This window comes from Bidens hawaiensis, unplaced genomic scaffold (genome assembly GCF_021521415.1).
Source record: "Bidens hawaiensis isolate Kalapana, Puna unplaced genomic scaffold, B.hawaiensis_p1.1 tig00021330_1, whole genome shotgun sequence".
NCBI lineage: Eukaryota > Viridiplantae > Streptophyta > Magnoliopsida > Asterales > Asteraceae > Bidens > Bidens hawaiensis.
In genome coordinates this window covers 327,907-351,073 of record NW_027493299.1, presented here as the reverse complement: position 1 = coordinate 351,073, position 23,167 = coordinate 327,907, and positions in this window count along the sequence as shown.

Genomic DNA, 23,167 nt, shown 5'->3' with positions numbered 1-23,167 from the left:
CTTTTTCAAAAGTAATGTGACCATTTGAAACTTCACCCTCTTGTGTGAACATGCCCCCAGAATTCCCAGCAAACGCTACATAACCCCCTTGAATATTCCTTACATTGGTTAATAAGTTGATATTTCCAGTGATATGACGACAACATCCACTATCCATTATCCAGATTTCACCGGACACAGTCTTGGATGTACCCTACACACAAAGTAAAAGTGATTAGTTCAGAAAGGCAGCCCAGGCCTCAGTCTTGGGCACCTTTTGGTTTTCTCTTTGATCATTAATTTGAACTGATTTCAACTGTTGTTCAGCAACTTGAGTATATGTTGCCGGCTTTCTAGACTTTCGTCTTAGATAAGCAGCTTGAACAATGTTTGAATTTGTGTTCTTACAAATGGGCTCAGTTGGAACGAATTTTGGTTTCACTTGTCCATGGGTTTCATTCACATGAATTACCTTTCGAGGATTCACGTTTGAAAACGTAATGTGTGTATCATCCTCTCTCCTTTATCACAGGAACCGGTTTTGTATGTTCCTTGACAAAAGGATGGAGATTCTGAGATCTCTTTTGACCACAATTTCTCACCACATGAGCTTGTTGACCACACAAAAAGCAACTTCGCATGTCAACATGACCATGTTGAGGTTTGGCAGAAACATATGCAACAGAAGGTTGATAACTTACATTTTCAGTGAGACGTTTGGCCAAATCATCAGAAGTTACAGATTTCTTTTTCATATTAAATTCAAGGTTAGAACAATTGGAAAAACTTTTCAATTTATCTGTTCCAGTAGATTTTACAAACTGAACCTTTTTAGCATGTTCTAACAATTGTCTTGCTGTAGTTAACGGGTCTGATGAGTTCGATGTTTTGGCACAAACATATTGACGTTCCAACTCATTCAACTTGTCAGTTTCATTATAAAAGACGCTCTTAATTAGTTCAGGTTTAATGATACTAATCGGGATATCTTTTTCATTAAACATTGTGTTCATCCCTTTTAACTTAAAAACTCTAGTAGATGATGGCTTAGAACTAGGAGAATTAATGAAACGCATCAAGTCCTCATCAGAAATTTTCGGTTTTTCTGACTTCTTTGCCTTCACAGGTTTGACTTTCACTTGTTCTTCTTTTTTCACATGAGACTTGTTTGAACCATACACGGCTTCCTCAAATTCATGAGGCTTGCAAAGAATATGATTAGAACTTGGAATGTTCTTGTTTTTGTGTATTACCTCTGGTTCAAACACATCCCTAATAATTACTTTGTCAACATTTTCAACAAAGACTTTGTTGCTTTCAACATGAGGTTTTTGAGGAGCAAATTGGGTTTTAACAGTTTCAGTTTTAACAGGTTTAGCATTTTCTGAAATCACAGGTTCTTTCACAATTACCTCTTCTTCTCTTTTAGAAAGAGGATTAATTTTATAGTCATTGTGAAATGGTGGCGGGATTTCAACAAAACCTATACCTTTCTTTGAATCTTTTTGCTTTCCAGACACTTCGATTATTTCGTTTAGCAAAAAGGAAGAATTCCAAAATTTGCCCAACTTATTCTTTAACTCAAGAACCTCAATCTCAAGCTCGGTTATCTTTGAACGATGTTTCAAGATTTATTGAAACTTTTGATCATTAATTGTCGTTTTCATAGATAACTCAGCCTTAAGATCGTGGTTACTTGTCGACAATGCTTCACTCTTCTCACGAGATCTAATTTGAGATTCAAGAGATTGTCGATAAGTATCCTTTAGTGAAGCAATTTCTCTCACTAAATTATCATTATGATTCTTTAAAGATTCTAACCTAGGTTTGTTAGATTCACATTCAACACACGTTACTTTAACAGATGAGGTAGCAGAGATAGAATGACTAACCTCATTGATCTTAGCCATGCAAGCAAACACAATTGTAGGCTTGTCATAAGAGTCGTCAGAATAAGATTCCAAATCATTGTCAGAGGACAACTCAATTCCACTTGCATCTTGAAAGTCTTTAGTTAGCGCAATCATAGCCAAATTAGCTTGATTATCATTACACAGCAATCGTTGTGACCAATCATTTACATCAGCTAACATTGCTTGTGACATAGAAATGAACTGTTTCTTTTCAGCATCATTACTTCGTGGTGTAGAAGAATTTTTATTTTGACAACGAGGACCAGTATACTCCTTTTTCGGCTTGTCACATTCTTTTGCAAAATGCCCGAACACTAGAAAATTGTAACATTTCACCTTTAGCTTGTCAAATCCCAATTTCTTGTTCAAGGCAGGAAGATCTTTGCCAGTCCTTTGCATGAATCTCTTAACCTTACGGACGATCATAGCCATGTTCCACTTTAAATCCATAATTTCTAAATCATCCGGATCAATTTGATCATAATCCTCATAAGTCATATCATTTGTGGCTATCTTACTACTCACCAAATTTTCATATGAAGACATGAAAGCTGTCAGGAAAGCAAAATTGTTCAGCTTCCTTCATGTTTACACTAGGTGGTGAAGCAAATGGATTTGTAGTAGATGAACTTCCAGAAACACCAAGTGATCCAGAATTACCAGCAGTGTAAAAACATGCTCTTGGATCATTACAAACGGTTGTTTCATTTTCACCTGCATGCTGTGTGAGAAAAGCAGTGATTGGAGAAATGGTAGAACTTAGAGGCATACTACCACCATAGAAAACAGGATCTTGGCTATCCTTGGAGGATTTCTGAGACTTAAGATCATATTCTCTTGCTTCAATCTTTTGCAAGAATTTAGTGGCAGTCAAGTCTTCATTCGCAAAATAGTTATTCTCTTTTAGAACCATTAGAAATGTCGAATAAGAACTTGGTAGTGCACTCTTAATCGTGTCAATCTTGTCAACCTCTGAAGTTTCCAATCTCATCATGTCCATCTCAGCAATCAAGTGTTTAAACCTAGTAGTCATCTCCTCAACTGTTTCTCCTTTCAATATGTTAAAGTTTCGAAATTAAAACTTAAGCATTACCTTCTTACTCTCAGCTGTATTCCCCATACTTCTCATACGAATATGTTGAAATAAGGAAGCACAGATTTTTATACTTCCTACCTGATGAAAGATATTTTCGGGTAAAGCCATAGTAAGAGTAGAATAAGCCTTTGTTTCAATCTCTAATGCTTTCTTCTCTTCTTGTGAATATTGAGAAATAGCTTTAGGAGTGAAACCAATAGTGTCATCTCCAATCATTGGAACAACATATACCTCATCTAAGCAATACGAGCAGTCAGGATGAACAGAACCCAAATGAGCACGACAAACAGGGTTCCCATTTAGCAAAATTCGCTAAATTTCATCAACCTTGGACATTTCGAATGTGAGCCTATTTCAGTGTCAAGTTGCAACATTTGTTGCATTAACATATTCTGTGAAGCTAGTCCATACATACCAGCCATGGTTGATAAATGATAAATTTCAAACTCTAAGGATTAGAATTGAAAATTAAATTTAACGAATGGTGAACAGTAAGGATAACGAACTGTTAACAGTTGTAGCGAACTGTGAACATTAATTAGCGAATCTCAACTTAACGAAGTAAAGAGTGATCAGGTAACGAATCAGAATTAAAGATAACGAATTGATCAACGAATCAGATGGTCAACAAATCAGATGGTCAACTAACGAATTAGCTAAAGTAATCACTAAGGATGGGCTTAGCGAATCAGAAATTTTTCCTGAACGAATCACTGAGAATGGCTTAGCGAATTAGATAACGAACCGGCTACAGTTGATAACGAATCAACTTATAGCAAATGAGGTAGTTACAACGGTTGTAACAAACCTCTGACAACAAATGCCACGCGACAAAAGTTGTTATAAAACAGTTCCCAATGTATGACACGTGTCACACGAATCAGTTGGCACGAATTAGTATACATAGCGAATTGGTTCACGAACTAGCCAAAGTCTTTAACGAATTAGCCAAAATGATTAACGAATTAAGCTGAATGATTAACGAATCAATCTTAAATGTTAATGAAACAAACTTAAGGAGTAACGAATTGATTTGAATCTTCAAATCTTCAAACCTTTAAACTCAAATATCCAGAAATATGGAAATCTTATGAACATAAACCCAGAAGTCAAATCTGGATTACCAATTCAATACTTAACCAAATCGTTCAACCAAACTACCAAAACCCTTGGAAATACATCACGAATACAACTCGTATTATCCCGTAACTTAATTAACCATATAACACAATAAATTTGACCAAAACGTAATCTCTTATTTCGGCTAAATCCAAAACCAAACCAAATCAACCAAACAACATTCCAAATTCCAATACCTCAATACCAAATCTCACCAATACTTTACCGATCTCGAATCCAATCCAATCAGTCCATAACTAGTGTAAATCAAACTCACTTAGATCAAAATTAAAACAAATACACAATTATACCAAAATAACAATTTAACGTCTCCCAATAACGAATTAACTATCAAAATCAAGAGCAAAAGAGCACCGAAAGCTCTGATAGCACTTATTTGATCTCAATTAACCCTAACTAACACATATCTCAAATCTGAGTTATATATATAATTAACACCTAATACGGATCTAGTTCGTAATTTCCATTGATCTTTAGTTAATATGTTATATGTATGTATATACTAGTTGTATGTATGTAAATAATATTAATATGAAGCTTGAGAGAGAATCTGAGCAGAGGTTCGTTAATTAAAAACTCAAAACATAAATTAACAGTGACAAAGGTCACTATATATAGAAGATGGACCTAGTTCATTAACATTCCATAACGAACTAGGGTCCACTTCGTTAAATACATTAAACAGAAATAACTTAACGAATCACCGCCTGATTCGTTAAACATCCTTAACGAATCAAGAGGGATATAACTTTGATCTAGTTCGCTAAACGTCCTTAGTGAACTAGATATTACATTAACGAACTACAAGGATAAAATATTTGTTTATTACATAAATAAAACGAAAAATACGTTAATGATAAATACAAAGACTTGAGACGCAAAACCGTGCACTAACATTAAATAATACATTTTGCTATCGGTTTTTATGTTATACTAAAACCTTTAATTTACCTAATGTACACCATGATTTGGTATAAATGGACAAGGTGAATCAGTTTGCAATCTGTTTCCGAGATCCTTGTGGTCGTTTGCTCGGCTTTACATCGTTAATTATGTGTGAATTGCATTAAGATTGAAATTTTGACTTTTGATGTTCTTGCCAATTTTGACTTGTACTTTAATTAGTCAAAGATTAAGCCTAAGGGTCATTCGTTATTGTGACAAATTGGAACTAATTCATATCCAATTCGTTACAACGATCAAACGAATCAAGCTATTAATAACGAATCAAACTTTAATTCGTTATCCTTTCACTCCTGATTCGTTAGATCTAATTCACTTTATTTACTTGATAACGAAGTAACTAATTCGTCATAACGAATTACCAGTTCGTTATAACGAATCAAATTACATAACGAATGACATTATAAATTATTAATATATAAAATATTTTAATTGTTATAAAATTTAATATTTATTGATTATTTTACTAAATCTCAGGATTGTTTATTATCAGTTATGGCTGACAATATGGATCAAGATCCTCCTGCAGCTGAGCCACAACAACAACAAGAACAAGATCTTCCCTTACTCCCGTACGACAAAAAGCATAACATTTGTGCGTTTATTGATAAGAACTTTGCTTATGAGAATATTTTTGGGGAGATGTTGGCCTTCATTCGTCGCTCGCGTATCTACTATGCTGTCACAGCAAATCCGGACGTTCGGTTCAGCATCTTCCGTCGATTCTGGAACACTGCTAGATACGTGAAGACGGAAAATCACATTGCTGCTGAGGTGAATGCATGACCAGTTGTGATATCAACTAAGACTATTCAGCTTGTGCTAAGGTTCGGTGATACTATTGATGACCTAAGTGAGTATCATAAGGAGATGATTAGAGGGTTATTTAATCGTTTGTTTTACGCTGGTAATCTTGAGAGTTCCATTTATAACAAGGTGTACTTGTGCCCCACATACAAGTACTTACTACATGTTCTTATACATTACCTTGGTGGACGGAAAGGAGGTTTTGATGAATGTCGTATTATGCTTCAGTCGGCTTTCGTTGCGTTAATCCTGAACAAACCCTTCAACTTTTATGAGATGATCTTCTATCATCTCAAAGAAAATTGTATTTATAAGCAAAGTTGAATGGGTCATGCATGGAGTTTAATTCAAGTGTTTGCATCCAAATGGGTGGAGAAAAGGAGTCAAACAAACACAAAACAACAAAATTCGAAACTGCTGCTGCAGAGCACCTTAGCGTGGTGCTAAGGGCTCTGCCCTTGCCACTTAGCGCGGCGCTAAGTATCACAAAGGGAACATCTAATTTTTCAACTTTGGCAATTTTAGTCCCTGAAGTTCATTTTGAGATCCGACAACCATAAAACAAATATGTAACATAAAATTCATCATTTTTATATTATTGAAAGAATTGGGATACAAAACGGGTCGGTTTTCATAATAAAAACAAATACAATGGCGAATACGAATCGAATCGGAAAATGACGAATGTCACAGATATGAATATTACACAACAAAGGTTAGAGGAACAATTCAGCTTAACACAAACTAGATCAACTAACCGCTCACAAACCCAAACCCGACAAGGACCAAACTCGCTTTCGCGCAATCCTAATCCTAGTATGCAAAGGTTATGAGACAACTTTACTTCATATCACCTCTCGGTCTTTAAGAAGGTGCTTACCCGCTGATTTTTAACAATTAAATGACTTAAAAAAAACCCTACGGTTGTACCTAAGCAAACATATTCTAAACACCAAGTAAAGAATCAAACAAGCAATAATCAATCAAAACCAATTCAATTAATCAAAGAAAGAGGTCTACGAGTATAATTAATAAAATCTCAGCCACTAAACACAACCTAATTCAATATTAAACCAAACTTTACAACATTAATTCAAGTTTTTTGATCAAAAAATCCATAAAACTCATCAAAACCAAACAATGATCATCAAACCTAGATAGAACTAAAAGTTTAGCCACTCATGTGTTACGGACAACAGCAAACACTTAAGAAAATATTCATATTACTCATGAAATCATTAATTAAATCAATCCATAATCAAGTATAATCAAACATAACTTAATCCTTAACTCAATTGCAAAAGAATATGATTCTATGATAAAAAAAAAATACAAAGTAAATATGAACCATAAAACAAATCAAAGTGTATGGAGATGTAATATGTTATTCTTGGCCGTCCTTATAAGCTTAAACACTTCGAAAACACTTATAATCTTGTCGTCCAACTTCTTTTCTATCATTGTTCTTTGCTGTCCAATCGGAAAAAGTTATGGGGCTTGCCAAAAATATGTTTTTCTTGTTTCTTTGAAGCTTCTAGCCGCCAAGTTTGACCAAGACACAAGTTAATATTTGTTTTTCCTTTCTTGATTTTTCTGGTCGATCGGAATGCTACCCACCACAAAGCTGCCAAGTTTGACCAAAAAGTGATGCAAGATTATTATTTTTTTCTTCTTGAACCCTACTACCGATCGGAACTAGAGGTGCTTAGGGTTTTTTCATATTTTTTATGTTATTATATATAACAATACATGAAAGGCTTTCCACAAGTGGGCTTGGGTCGGGCATTACCTTGGTTCTTCAAAAATTGATCATAAAGGCCTTTTAAGCCTTGAAAAGCTTGGTTCCTTTTCTCTTTAAAACCCGCAACCTATGAAAGATATATAACTATGTATGATCATGTCAAAACAAGTAAAAATAAATATTTATTAGATAATTAAGCGATTAAAATGATGATAAATGGTGCGGAAAATAAGTGTGTTTTACAACACATCAAACATCCCCACACTTAAGACTTTTTCGTCCCTGAAAAAGAAATCTACACATGATCATAACCAAGTGAAAACAACAAACTCCCAGATTATTAATATTATTAAAACAATAGAAACAGCTTGACATATTGACCATGATTTCTGGTATATTTGCCCACTTTAAACCCAACCACTAACCAATCAAGCCCCCAATTAAATTAAGCGTTTTAAGTTCAAGCGTCACAGCTACACCTACCCCATCTTAGACAAGGAGAACTAGAAAAACTAGAGTCGAAGTAGACTGGTTCGACAAATCACCGTAAGCCAAGGACTCGTTGATGGTACTAAGTAGATGCACTCGGTGAAATTTGATGGATGAATGGTCATGTGGAGGTCGTACGAGCTATTCCTAAATATTATTAGACTTTGTCCTATAAATCCCTAATTGAGATTTATTGTCTAAGAATCTCGAGCCCCAATAGCGATAACCTTAGAGTTAATATCCCTTTAGCAACGCGTAAACTCTCAGCCTCGTCTAGTATGTACATTTGTGGCCTCTTTTACTATTTTTGGATGTTTTTTGCATTGTTTATTTTCTACTTCTTTTCTTTTTTCATACTTTTGCAAGATATTTTTTTTTCATGCTTTTAAAAGAAACCTTTTTTTTTACTTATAAAAATAAAAATAAAACTATTTTCTAAGCTCGTAAAGAGATGGACATTGTGGTGGCCGGTGTGCTGGATTGAGTGTTGTAAGGCCCCGTTACCGGTGCCTCGCATTGGACGTTGGATTTACTCATAAACATAGTTCTAAATATCAGGGTTAATTAAAACTTTCGTGAAATAATATTAAAAGGTCAACCATTCATTACAATCATCCATAATGTATCTTTTAAAACATAACATAAATTATTGCATTCAAAACATCATGACTAATCTTCGGATGCCAGCCTCTTCAATCCTGCCATGTGTCCCACTCAAACCAGCTGTCTCAGTCTGTTAACCTGCATGCATACTAAAAGTCAGCTACGCTGAGTGAGTTCTAGTTAATCAGACAACATACAATACATTCACATATTTACATATGCACCCGAAGGTACATACCTTCATATTTACTTACACACTCACATGCATACGTACTTTCATTCTTACTTTCATACTTACATACATACTTTCGTTCGTACATATATGTTTTAATAAGAATTTCGCCCTATAACCTTCGCCGATATTATTAGGGTCGGTTCCCTACATTCGCCGATGTTGTTAGGGTCGGTTCCCTTTCTAGCTATACGCTCCTTTCGTCATATAACTATACATACCTTTCTTTATATAATCATACTTCCGTACATACTCGTTTCATTAAGTACTTTCATACATACATATTTCCTACAAGGCATACTTAATATTATGTTCCGTTTCGATACGTGCAATATCCGAAGATCGTTCACGCACTGAAAAGCATTCATTCATATATACTATCACACTAATCAATATAGCATACTCTTACCAATTAAGGTAAGCGTATTAACGTTCACATTGAGTATGCACACAACCCCAAAAACATAACAAGGAAGTGGGCCTTGAAACTCACCTAAATGCGATTACGTTCACCGTTAATGGTTATTCATTTCTTTAGATGTGCGCGACTAACTGTATAACAATTACACGTATCAACTATCTATCGCTACCCATATCATAATTCTAGTTTAGTTATAACTCTCAACGAACGGGGTCCGGGGCAGCGCCCCTGGCAGCCAGTTTTTAGGGGCGGCAGCCCCTAGCAGGGTCCAAGGGGCAGAGCCCCTGGCTGGGGTTAAGCTGCTAGATCAGCTTGAAAAAATTTCATTTTTATTAACTGCCTTAACACATTTTCCATTAGGATTTTTAAATTATTATCTACTCTACTTCGCCCACTCATTCTCTATAATGAATTAAGCCTAATTTGTTATCTGACATAGCTTGATTCGTGGCCTAATTCGTTATCAGAACATGGCCTGATTCGTTACCTTAACTTAGTGAATTGGTGAGTAACGAATCACCTGATTCGTTATCTTACAAGATCTGATACGCTATCCTAGTTCGTTAGCCTAATTCGTTATCTTAACGTGACTTGATTCGTTATCTTAACATAATGAATTTGTGAGTAACATATCACATGATTCCTTATTCTGAACATAGCGAATTGGGCACAAACGAATGACCAGATTCATTTATCATAACGAATTAGAATATGTTCTTATCCAGACTTTGACTCAAGGTCAAAGTCAAAATTGTCAAGAACATCAAATAGTCAACAGACATAGGATTTCCAAGTAATCCTACTTCTTGATGAAATAACACGAATCTGGTATCAATGGATTTGTAATATCAGCGCCTATAGATCCCCACACTTGAACTGCTAATTACCCTTCAACTTTTTGTCATGCAGTTCCTTCGTTCTCTCCTTATATCTAAACGACAGCGCGTACGCTTGACCCCGAAACTCCTCTAACTCATGCAACTGGTGGAAACGAGTGTTTTCCGCGGTAGAAAGATCAAGATTAACCCTCTGTAGGGCCAATTATGCATGTAGCTCCAAATCAACAAGAAGATGACAAGCCTTGCCATAAATCATCCAAAATGGTGTGGAACCGATCAGAGTTTTGTAGGCTGTTCGGTAGGCCCACAAAGCGTCATCCATTTTGTCAGACCAATCCCGACGATTAGAACCAACTGTTTTCTCAAGAATACGTTTGATTCCCCAATTACTTACTTCCACCTGCTCACTAGTCTATGGGTGGTAGACGTTCCCAAGCTGATGGGTGACCCCCATAGCGCTGCAACACCTTCTCTATCTACACATTGCATAAGTGAGTACCTCGATCACTGATCAAGGCTTTCAGAACACCTAAATGAGCAAAAAGTCTCTTATGAAACCGGACTACAACTCGGGCGTCATTCGTGGGTAAAGCCTTAGCCTCAACCTACTTTGAAATATAATCAACGACCACGAGTATGTACTTGTTCCCACGCGAATATGGAAACGGTCCCATGAAATCAATGCCTCACACATCGAAAACCTCACTAACCTGAATAGCATTGGGGCATTTCATTTCGCGAAGAGATGTTGTAGACGCGCTGGAAACGATCACAACTCTTCACAAACGCATGGACATCCTTAAAAATCAAAGGCCGATAAAAACTAGAATCAAACACCTTCTTCGCAGTTGACCTCGCACCATGGTGACCTCCTGTTGGTCCTACATGTAAATGGTTCAGAATCTACCATCCCTCCTTAGCATCTACACACCTCCTAATCAGCTGATCAACACCGATATAGAAAAGATAAGGGTCGTTCCATAGGAAGAACTTTACATCATCAAAGAATTTCTTCTTCTGCCGGTAAGGCATCGTCGGGAAGTACCCGTGAGCAAGATATTTTGCGAAGTCAGCGAACAATGGAAAACCCTCATCCTATGTTGTAACAAACATGAGACTCTCTGTCGGAAAACGATCATTGATTCTAACCCACGAATCTCCTAACGTTGCTCCCTCCAGACACGAAAGACGATCGGACCGCCACATTCTCAGCCACTTTTTTTTCACGGATCTCAATATCAAACTCTTAAAGCAACAGGATTCATCGGATAAGACGAATCTTAGCAGCCTTCTTGCTGGAGAGATGTCGAATAGCAGCATGATCTGTTTACACAATTGTCTTTGACAGAACTAGATTGGACCTAAATTTATCGAATGCAAACACCAAAAACAAAAGCTCTTTCTCGGTGGTGGTATAACTCTCCTGTACACCATTTAAGGTCCGGCTAGCATAGTAAATCGGATGGAAGTGTTTATCCTTCTGCTGTCCAAAAACCGCTCAGACTACGAAGTCGCTTGCGTCACACGTCAACTCGAATGGTAACGACCAGTCGGGAGCAATCATGATCGGGCCGTTAATGATTTTGTCTTTCAAAAGATCAAACGCCTAGATACACTACTCAGAAAAAACGAATGGAGCATCCTTCTCTAGTAGTTTGGTCATGGGTCTCTCGATCTTAGAAAAATCTTTGATAAAGCTGCGGTAGAACCCGGCATGACCTAGAAAACTCCGGATGTATCTCACGGAAGTGGGCTGGGAAAGATTGAAAATGTTCTCGACCTTCGCTCGGTCAACCTCTATCCCCGCACTCGAAATCAGATGCCCCAGAACAATGACCTCACGTACCATAAAATGACACTTCTCCTAGTTAAGGACTAGGTTGTTGTCAACGCAGCGGGCCATCATCCTCTCTAGATTAGAAAGACAATGATTAAAGTAACTCCAAAATACAGAAAAATCATCAATGAGCACCTCCATGGAGTCCTCGATAATGTCATGGAAAATAACCACCGTGCATCTTTTAAATGTGGCTGGAGCGTTGCAAAATCCGAACGGCATACGTTTGTAGGCGAACGTTCCATAAGGACAGATAAAAGAGGTTTTCTCCTGGTCATCGGGAGCTATCAGAACCTGGAAATATCCAGAGAAACCATTTAAGAAGCAGTACTCTAGCTGACCTACCAAGCGCTCCAACATCTGATCAATGAAGGGTAAAGGAAAGTGGTCTTTCCTGGTGGCACAATTCAGTATGCGGTAGTCGATGCAGACTCTCCATCCGGTCACAGTCCAAGTGGGAATGAGTTCGTTCCTCTCATTGGTAACGACAGTCATGCCACCCATTTTAGGAACCACTTGACTAGATTTACCCAAGCACTATCAGAAATGGGGAAAATGATCCCTGCATCAAAGAGTTTATTGATCTCTTCTTCACAACCTCCTGCATCTTCGGATTAAGCCGCCTTTGTGGCTAAATGACAATTTTGAAGTTATCCTCCGTGAGGATTTTATGAATGCAAAATGAAGGGTTGATACCCTTAATGTCGATAATCTTCCATGCAATCTCATCCATGTGCTCTCGTAGCACCCTCAACAACTTCCGCTTGTCGACCTCCGTCAAAGCAGATGCAATAATAACCAACAGTTTCCTCTCTTCATCTAAACACGCATACTTTAGATGGGCAGTCAAATCCTTAAGCTCTTTAAGTTGAAGAGTCAAGCCCCCAATTAATTTTAAGTTCAAGTTCAAGCTCCTTAGGCTCTTGGTTAGTGGGCAGGCAACCACTAACCAATCAAGCCCCCAATTAAATTAAGCATTTTAAGTTCAAGCATCACAGCTACACCTACCCCATCTTAGACAAGGAGAACTAGAAAAACTAGAGTCGAAGCAGACTGGTTCGACAAATCACCGTAAGCCAAGGACTCATTGATGGTACTAAGTAGATGCACTCGGTGAAATTTGATGGATGAATGGTCATATGGAGGTCGTACGAGCTATTCCTAAATATTATTAGACTTTTTCCAATAAATCCCTAATTGAGATTTATTGTCTAAGAATCTCGAGCCCCAATAGCGATAACCTTAGAGTCACTATCCCCTTAGCAACGCGTAAACTCTCAGCCTCGTCTAGTATGTACATATGTGGCCTCTTTTACTATTTTTGGATGTTTTTTGCATTGTTTATTTGTACTTTCTTTTCTTTTTTCATGATTTTGCAAGATATTTTTTTTCATGCTTTTAAAAGAAACCTTTTTTTACTTATAAAAATAAAAATATAACCATTTTCTAAGCTCGTAAAGAGATGGACATTGTGGTGGCCGGTGTGCTGGTTTGAGTGTTGTAAGGCCCCGTTACCTGTGTCTCGCGTTGGACGTTGGATTTACTCATAAACATAGTTCTAAATATCATAGTTAATAAAAACTTTCGCGAAATAATATTAAAAGGTCAACCATTCATTACAATCATCCATAACGTATCTTTTAAAACATAACATAAATTATTACATTCAAAACATCATGACTAATCTTCGGATGCCAGCCTCTTCAATCCTGCCATGTGTCCCACTCAAACCAGCTGTCTCAGTCTGTTAACCTGCATGCATACTAAAATTCAGCTACGCTGAGTGAGTTCTAGTTAATCAAACAACATACAATACATTCACATATTTACATATGCACCCGAAGGTACATGCCTTCATCTTTACTTACACACTCACATGCATACGTACTTTCATTCTTAATTTCATACTTACATACATACTTTCATTCGTACATATATGTTTTAATAAGAATTTCGCCCTATAACCTTCGCCGATATTATTAGGGTCGGTTCCCTACATTCGCCGATGTTGTTAGGGTCGGTTCCCTTTCTAGCTATACCCTCCTTTCGTCATATAACCATACATACCTTTCTTTATATAATCATACTTCCGTGCATACTCGTTTCATTAAGTACTTTCATACATACATATTTCATACAAGGCATACTTCATATTAGGTTCCGTTTCGATACGTGCAATATCCGAAGATCGTTCACGCACTGACAAGCATTCATTCAAATATACTATCACACTAATCATTATAGCATTCGCTTATCAATTAAGGTAAGCGTATTAACGTTCACATTGAGTATGCACATAGCCCCAAAAACATAACAAGGAAGTGGGTCTAGAAACTCACCTGAATGCGATTACGTTCACCGTTAATGGTTATTCGTTTCTTTAGATGTGTGCGACTAACTGTATAACAAATACACGTATCAACTATCTATCACTACCCATATCATAATTCTAGTTTAGTTATAACCCTCAACGAACGGGGTCCGGGGGCAGCGCCCCTGGCAGCCAGGTTTTAGGGGCGGCAGACCCTAGCAAGGTCTAAGGGGCAGAGCCCCTGGCTGGGGTTAAGCTGCCAGATCACCTAGGAAAAAATTTATTTTTATTAACTGTCTTAACACATTTTCCATTAAGATTTTTAAATTATTATCTACTCTACTTTGCCCACTCATTCGCTGTAACGAATTAAGCCTAATTCATTATCTGACATAGCTTGATTCGTTGCCTAATTCGTTATCAGACCATGGCCTGATTCGTTACCTTAACTTAGTGAATTTGTGAGTAACGAATCAATTGATTCGTTATCTTACATGATCTGATTCGCTATCCTAGTTCGTTAGCCTAATTCGTTATCTTAACGTGACTTGATTCGTTATCTTAACATAACTAATTTATGAGTAACATATCACATGATTTGTTATTCTAAACATAGCGAATTGGGCACATAACGAATGACCAGATTCATTTATCATAACGAATTAGCATATGTTCTTATCCAGACATTGACTCAAGGTCAAAGTCAAAATTGTCAAGAACATCAAATAGTCAAAAGACGTAGGATTTCCAAGTAATCCTACTTCTTGATTAAATAACACGAATCTGGTATCAATGGATTTGTAATATCAGCGCCTATAAACCCCAACCAACTAAAAAACCAAAAATCATGTTTTACACTGTCCGATTTGTTCATTTATAAACCTGGGTCTTTACACTATCGATTAACCCATTAATTTATAATGGATTTCACCGAGAATTAGTTCGTTTGTTCGTTTTCACCATAATCATATAAATCTAGGATCACTTAAACAATTCCGAGCCTAAACGAACAAGTTTCTGTTATAAACGTACCTTAAACGACTCGTTCTACGAACACAGTCTAGTCCTGATGTTGGCTTGGTTTGTCACAACGCTCTAACACTATCAAGCTCGGGTTCTCAACTTTGGATCTTGGCTAGGGATAAAGGATGGCGTGTGTGTTTTTGAAGGTGTCGGATATGGTGTAGAGATGGATGAAAATGGAAAGGATTAGGGTTTAAGGGGCATTTATACTCCCTTAAGCCCATGGACCTAAGGTCCATTCCATCTATTATTCTATCTTCTAAAGTCCAAGCCCACCCTCTTATAGTTTATTTTCTAAACCGGTACATGACACATTATTTAATAAACAAAATTATTTTATTTATTTTTATAACCGAAAATAGGATGTTAGTGCATCTAAGTCTTACCATCTCAAATTTATTAGATTATGGTAATCCTCCCTAAGCATCGAAATTCTGTATCACCGTTTCTCAAATTATTAGGTATATTTAATATGCTAAAGAGGACTATTAGAGCTGGTTGGGCCTACCGACACATCTCAAATCAGATATGCAAACAGTCTCTTTTTATTATTATTATTATTATTATTATTATTATTATTATTATTATTATTATTATTATTATTATTATCATTATTATTATTATTATTATTATTATTATTATTATTTTATTTTTCAAAAGTTCCAAGAGCTTGTTACCACAACGGTAATAATATCATATCCTACTAAACGTAAAATAAAATAAAATTTCAAGGGACATATTTTTAAAACGTTTTTTTTTTTAATTCAGTCATCCCAGTCACTTTATGTTTTCGGGTAAATGGCTATCACCTATGTCTACAGGTAGATAATAGGATCAAACATATATGAAAATACATGTTCCTAGAACTTAAGTAACCAACATAATTTTAAGCGAAAAAATTAAACAAAAGACACAACAGTCGCCCCAGTCACTTTCGGTTTTTAGGTAAATGGCTATCCCTTATGTCTACATGTGGATAACAGGACCAAACATATACAAGTATATGTCCCTCAAACTTAGGTAATCGATATATTTATAAGCGAAAGAGTGCAAAAATATTATTATTATTATCATTATTATTATTATATAACTAATTAAAATAAACTCTCATCCCCACACTTAGAACGACATCGTCCTCGATGAGAATAACGATAAGAAACAAAAATAACTTAAAATAAAAATAGAACTTAAAATTTTCAAGAATAAAATAGAGAACGGGTTACTCCCCTAGTTTATACGCAGAATCTTCACCAGCAGTGTATAAATCGAACAACCGTATAGCATTTCAGTCGTGGTCGCAACCTCGGGAGAACAAGTTCCAAAACGCCAATAAAGCTTCCATGTGCATAGTATAACCTTTGATAACTCAAACTCGCTCTTATGTAGCGGCGTACAAAACAGAAAAAAGAAACATAAGAAATAATTTTTATTTATTTTTTTTATTAATAAATAGAATACCACTAAATCGACCAACTCGAATGGAGATTGAGTATGAGCGGTTTCAGTTTAGAACATCCTAACTAAGACAAAATAAGTAAAACATATAGAAAAAATATAAAAAACACTCTACAACTCGGACTATCACCCGAGTGATGCAACCAATCACGTCTACGCCTCGGTTAGTAGGTCAAGGTAGAATACCTCGACTGTCTGATCAGCTACCGGCTCGCCTATGTAGCGCTTCAACCTGTGGCCGTTCACCTTAAATTTCCCGATCTTATCTTGTATCTCAACAGTGTTATACGGGAATACCTCAGTAACTGTGAACGGCCCCGACCATCGGGATTTCAACTTTCCCGGGAATAACCTCAACCGGAGTTATTCAATAAACCAGATCCCCACACTTGAACTGCTAATTACCCCTCAACTTTTTTTCATGCAGTTCCTTCGTTCTATCCTTATATCTAAACGACTGCGCGTAAGCTTGACCCCGCAACTCCTCTAACTCATGCAACTGGTGGAAACAAGTGCTTTCCGCGGTAGAAAAATCAAGATTAACCCTCTGTATGGCCAATGAAGCACGGAGCTCAAACTCAACAAGAAGATGACAAGCCTTCCCATAAATCATCCAAAATGGTGTGGAACCGGTCAGAGTTTTGTAGGCTGTTCGGTAGGCCCACAAAGCTTCATCCAATTTGTCAGACTAATCCCGATGATTAGAACCAACTGTTTTCTCAAGAATACGTTTGATTCCCCGATTACTCACTTTCACCTGCCCACTAGTCTATGGGTGGTAGAAGTTCCCAAGCTGATGGGTGACCCCCATAGCGCTGCAACGCCTTCTCTATCTGCACATTGCAGAAGTGAGTACCTCGATCACTGATCAAGGATTTCGGAACACCAAAAAGAGCAAAAAGGCTCTTATGAAACCGGACTTCAACTCCGGCGTCATTCTTGGGTAAAGCCTTAGCCTCAACCTAGTTTGAAATATAATCAACAACCACGAGTATGTACTTGTTCCCACGGAAAGATGGAAACGGTCCCATGAAATCAATGCCCCACACATCAAAAACCTCAAAAACCTGAATAGCATTGGGGCATTTCATTTCGCTAAGAGATGTTGTAGACACGCTGGCAACGATCACAACTCCTCACAAACGCATGGATATCCTTAAAAATCAAAGGCCGATAAAAACTAGAATCAAACACCTTCTTCGCAGTCGACCTCGCACCATGGTGACCTCCTGTTGGTCCTACATGAAAATGGTTCAGAACCTGCCATCCCTCCTTAGCATCTACACACCTCCTAATCAGCTGATCAACACCGATACATAAAAGATAAGGGTCGTTCCATAGGAAGAACTTAACATCATCAAAGAATTTCTTCTTCTGCTGGTAAGGCATCGTCGGGAAGTACCTGTACGCAAGATAGTTCGCGAAGTCAGCGAACAATGGAAAACCCTCCTCCTATGTTGTAACAAACATGAGACTCTCTGTCGGAAAACGATCATCGATTCTAACCCACGAATCTCCTAACTTTGCTCCCTCCAGACACGAAAGACGATCGGCCGCCACATTCTCGGCCACTTTTTTTTCACGGATCTCAATATCAAACTCTTTAAGCAACAGGATCCATCGAATAAGACGAATCTTAGCATCCTTCTTGCTGAAGAGATGTCGAATAGCAGCATGATCTGTGTACACAATCGTCTTTGACAGAACTAGATTGGACCTAAATTTATCGAATGCAAACACCAAAAATAAAAGCTCTTTCTCGGTGGTGGTATAACTCTCCTGTACACCATTTAAGGTCCGGCTAGCATAGTAAATCGGATGGAAGTGTTTATCCTTCTGCTGTCCAAGAACCGCTCAGACTACGAAGTCGCTTGCGTCACACGTCAACTCGAATGGGAACGACCAGTAGGAGCAATCATGATAGGGGCGTTAACGAGTTTGTCTTTCAAAATATTAAACGCCTAGATACACCTCTCCGAAAAAATGAATGGAGCATCCTTCTCTAGAAGTTTGGTCATGGGTCTCGCGATCTTAGAAAAATCTTTGATAAAGTTGCGGTAGAACCCGGCATGACCTAGAAAACTCCGAATGTATCTCACAGAAGTGGGCTGGGAAAGATTGAAAATGGTCTCGACCTTCGCTCGGTCAACCTCTATTCCCACACTCGAAATCAGATGCCCCAGAACAATGACCTCACGTACCATAAAATGACACTTCTCCTAGTTAAGGACTAGGTTGGTGTCAACGCAGCGGGCCATCATCCTCTCTAGATTAGAAAGACAATGATCAAAGGAACTCCCAAATACAGAAAAATCATCAATGAGAACCTCCATGGAGTTCTCGATAATGTCATGGAAAATAACCACCGTGCATCTCTGAAATGTGGCTGGAGCGTTGCAAAATCCGAACGGCATACGTTTGTAGGCGAACGTTCCATAAGGACAGATAAAAGAGTTTTTCTCCTGGTCATCGGGAGCTATCAGAACCTGGAAATATCCAGAGAAAACATTTAAGAAGCAGTAGTATAGCCGGCCTACCAAGCGCTCCAACATCTGATCAATGAAGGGTAAAGGAAAGCGGTCTTTCCTGGTGGCACAATTCAGTCTGCGGTAATCGATGCAGTCTCTCCATCCGGTCACAGTCCAAGTGGGAATGAGCTCGTTCCTCTCATTGGTGACGATAGTCATGCCACCCATTTTAGGAACCACTTGACTAGATTTACCCAAGCACTATCAGAAATAGGGAAAATGATCCCTGCATCAAGGAGTTTATTGATCTCCTTCTTCACAACCTCCTGCATCTTCGGATTAAGCAGCCTTTGTGGCTAAATGACAGTTTTGAAGTTATCCTCCGTGAGGATTTTATGAGCGCAAAAGGAAGGGTTGATACCCTTAATGTCGATAATCTTCCATACATTCTCATCCATGTGCTCTCGTAGCACCCTCAACAACTTCCGCTTCTCGACCTCCGTCAAAGCAGATCCAATAATAACTGGCAGTTTCCTCTCTTCATCTAAACACGCATACTTTAGATGGGCAGGCAAATCCTTAAGCTCTAAGGAAGAATGAGGACTCTCGATGGAAGTTCGGTCCATCAGATCGCCTCGTACGATCCCAACAAACACGCCAGATTCAAGGCCATGTGACTCGGTGTCGTCATACAAGGACTGATCGGTCATGGCAACCATCTCAATCTGCAGAATCTCACTGTCGAGAATCTGGGTGTCGGAAGCAGATCCTCCACAGATTTTGCTGAAAAAATCCCCAACATGTTCCATGATGGTATCAATGAAGTATAAGGAGTCATTAGCATACTTGCAGTGTTTAAGTGACTGTCGAACGTCAAAGGTGACGATCTCATCCCCCAACTCTCGAAATCAACTTACCCTCGCAGACGTCGATCAATGCCTGTGTAGTGGCAAGGAATGGTCAGTCTAGGATTAGCGGGACACTATCATCATCGTTCATGTCTAATATGACAAAGTCCACCGGGAAAATGAACTTGTCGACACGAACGAGCATGTTCTCGACCACCCCTTGGGGGTATTTCACTGAACGATCAGCAAGCTGGATACTCATCCTAGTAGGCCTCGGCTTGCCTAAACCCAACTTGCGATACACAGAATACGACATGAGATTAATATTGGCACCAAGATCCGCCAGCGCATAAACTACCGTATCATCACTCAAGATGTAGGGAATCGTGAAACTCCCAGGACTGGACGTCTTCTCTGGTAACTTTCTCTGCAAGACTGTGGTGCAACTAGCACTCAATGGGATGGAAAAGACCTAGATAACTTCTCCTTATTTGAAAGAATATCCTTAAGGAACTTTTCATATTTCGGCATTTTAGTGAGTGGCTCAAGGAATGGATTGTTAAGGTGAAGTTGCTTCAAAGATCAAGGTATTCGGAGTTCTGCTCCTTGTCTGTATCCCTTCAGATTCTTCCGGGGTATGGAACTCTACGTTTATAGACACTCGCTGGTTTACTAGGTAACTGCTAGTTTTCGGCATGTGTTCTACTTCCTGGGTTGCGCCTCTTATGCACCTTGGCCGATGGATACTTCATCTAAATATCCTCATCCACCTGCTCCTCAACATCAACTGTTGGCTCCTCAACGACTCCTCTAGTCATCTCCTAAATAACGGGCTCGTTGCGTACCCCTATACCGCTCCTCGTTGTCACAGCCTTTGCGAATCCCTTCGGGTTTTCCTCGGTATTGCTAGGAAGTGTTCCTGGCAACCTCTCATTCAGATGACTTGATATTTCTCCCATCTGCCGCTCGAGATTTTGAATTAACGCTCCTTGATTGATATAAATTATTTAGGAAAAATTTTCTTTGAAGGTTGATGCATAACCTAGGAGTTGTGTGTGTGTGCGTGACAATATAATAATACAAAATAAATAAACCATTATCTAAGAAAGCTGTAAACGGTTAATTTGAACACATAAGGCAAACAAATATGCACGTTTGGGCTCCTAAGCATTTTACTAAGGAAACACTAACGACCTATATTAAACCTTCGGTTCTGATATCAATCTGTCACACCACAACCTAAGGCGTAAATGCCGGGGCGTGAGCTAATTGCTCACAGCTCTAAAGGTCCTATCATGCAATAATTTAAAGGTGACAATATATATTTAATTTAATTAAATATTCAATTAAATTTAAATACAAAGTACAACTCATTTAAACAAACATTGAATACAATCTAAGTCTTGATTATAATTTTTCTAACTTAATTCTTCACTAAGTTTTCACCAAATCTTGCAACTAGTTCAAACAATAACCTACATATGCATATAAAATAGAAAGGTTTGTCAACAACACATGTTGAGTGAGTAAAACATCAGTTTAAAACACTACAACAATAATATATAATAAATAAATAAATATGCAAATGGTTCCTGTGAGATAAGCAATTTAACCATAGATTATAAACAAATCACACAAATATAATGATAGGGCTAAACCGTTGCCACGCATCGGACATTGGTTACCAAAGATGAGTTGTCGATAAGCTCAATTCCAGATGAACTGGACAATGTCTACTACGATGGTCGTATGATCATACTATAATGAGAATATGTTGGACCTCTCCGAAATGTATTCTAATAAAGCAATTAAGCAAATAGCAAGTTAGGCATAAACTGATATAAACACAAGGATTAAACAGTTGCGATGTTGAATACTAGATAATAGATAACAATTGCAAATACACATATGTCCCCAAAAGATTTAAAATAAGTAAAAAAAGGGGAGTGATTACTCACCTCGATGATTAAGCGAGTAAATCGAGAGAATGATTAAACGAGTAAAGTTTACGTGATGTGTGATCTGACCCAAACAGACATGAGACTTATAAATAAGAAAATAGAGTCAAAACCAATAAGATAAACATTGAAATCGATCCAAATGGATGTATAGAACCCTAGTTATGAGATTTTCAGCAAATAAGCGAGCTGGTACTAACCAGAATCCAAACAGCAAGTTGGGAGTCATGTTTTAGTCAGCACACTCAAAATTTCAAAACAAACAAAAAAACCTTCTGGACTGAAAGCTAATTTTGAACAGAAGATAGAGAAATCGAATAGTCAATCTTGTTGACTATATTTGCCCTTAAATGGGTTAGAGCCCAATTGACACAGTAGATCCCCTCAATCATATAAATTGATTGAGGGCTTTTGTAAAATAGAGAAAATTCTACAATATTAAAGAAAGCAACTTACTTAAACAAAGATTAGAACTTAGAGAAATCAAGGTTAACGAGATCTTGAAGCTTGAAAGTCAACGACGTCTTGAAGAACTTGATTAATCTTGAAGAAACCAGTAATGGAGAAGGGAAATTTCTAGGGATAGTGGAAGGATGGCTGGACATCATTAGTATTTAGGGTTTACAGGTGTGTTTTTTGTTAAATACTAAGTGTTATAATGCATTTATGAAGAAATCCACTCGATTAGAAAATAAAATAAGCTATTAATGAGAAAATCTGGTATAATAACTAACCAAATTCGGTTTGGACAGACAGAAAACGAATTAGTATGATTTACAACATTAATTTAGATATCTTGAAGCTTAAGTTTTGTTAATTTAGTCGAAAATAGGCAAAACTAGTACTTGCACTTCCATAAATGCGATTTTTAGCCATTTTAAGTGATTTAAAGATTTTTAAGCATAGTTTAACGAGTTTGAAAGTTATATGAATATAAAATAAGTCTAACAAAGTTAAATACTAATAAATATAATATTTTAATAATTTGAAGATCAGAAATATATTCCCGAGTCGGGTAAACGAATACGAATTCAAATATGAAAA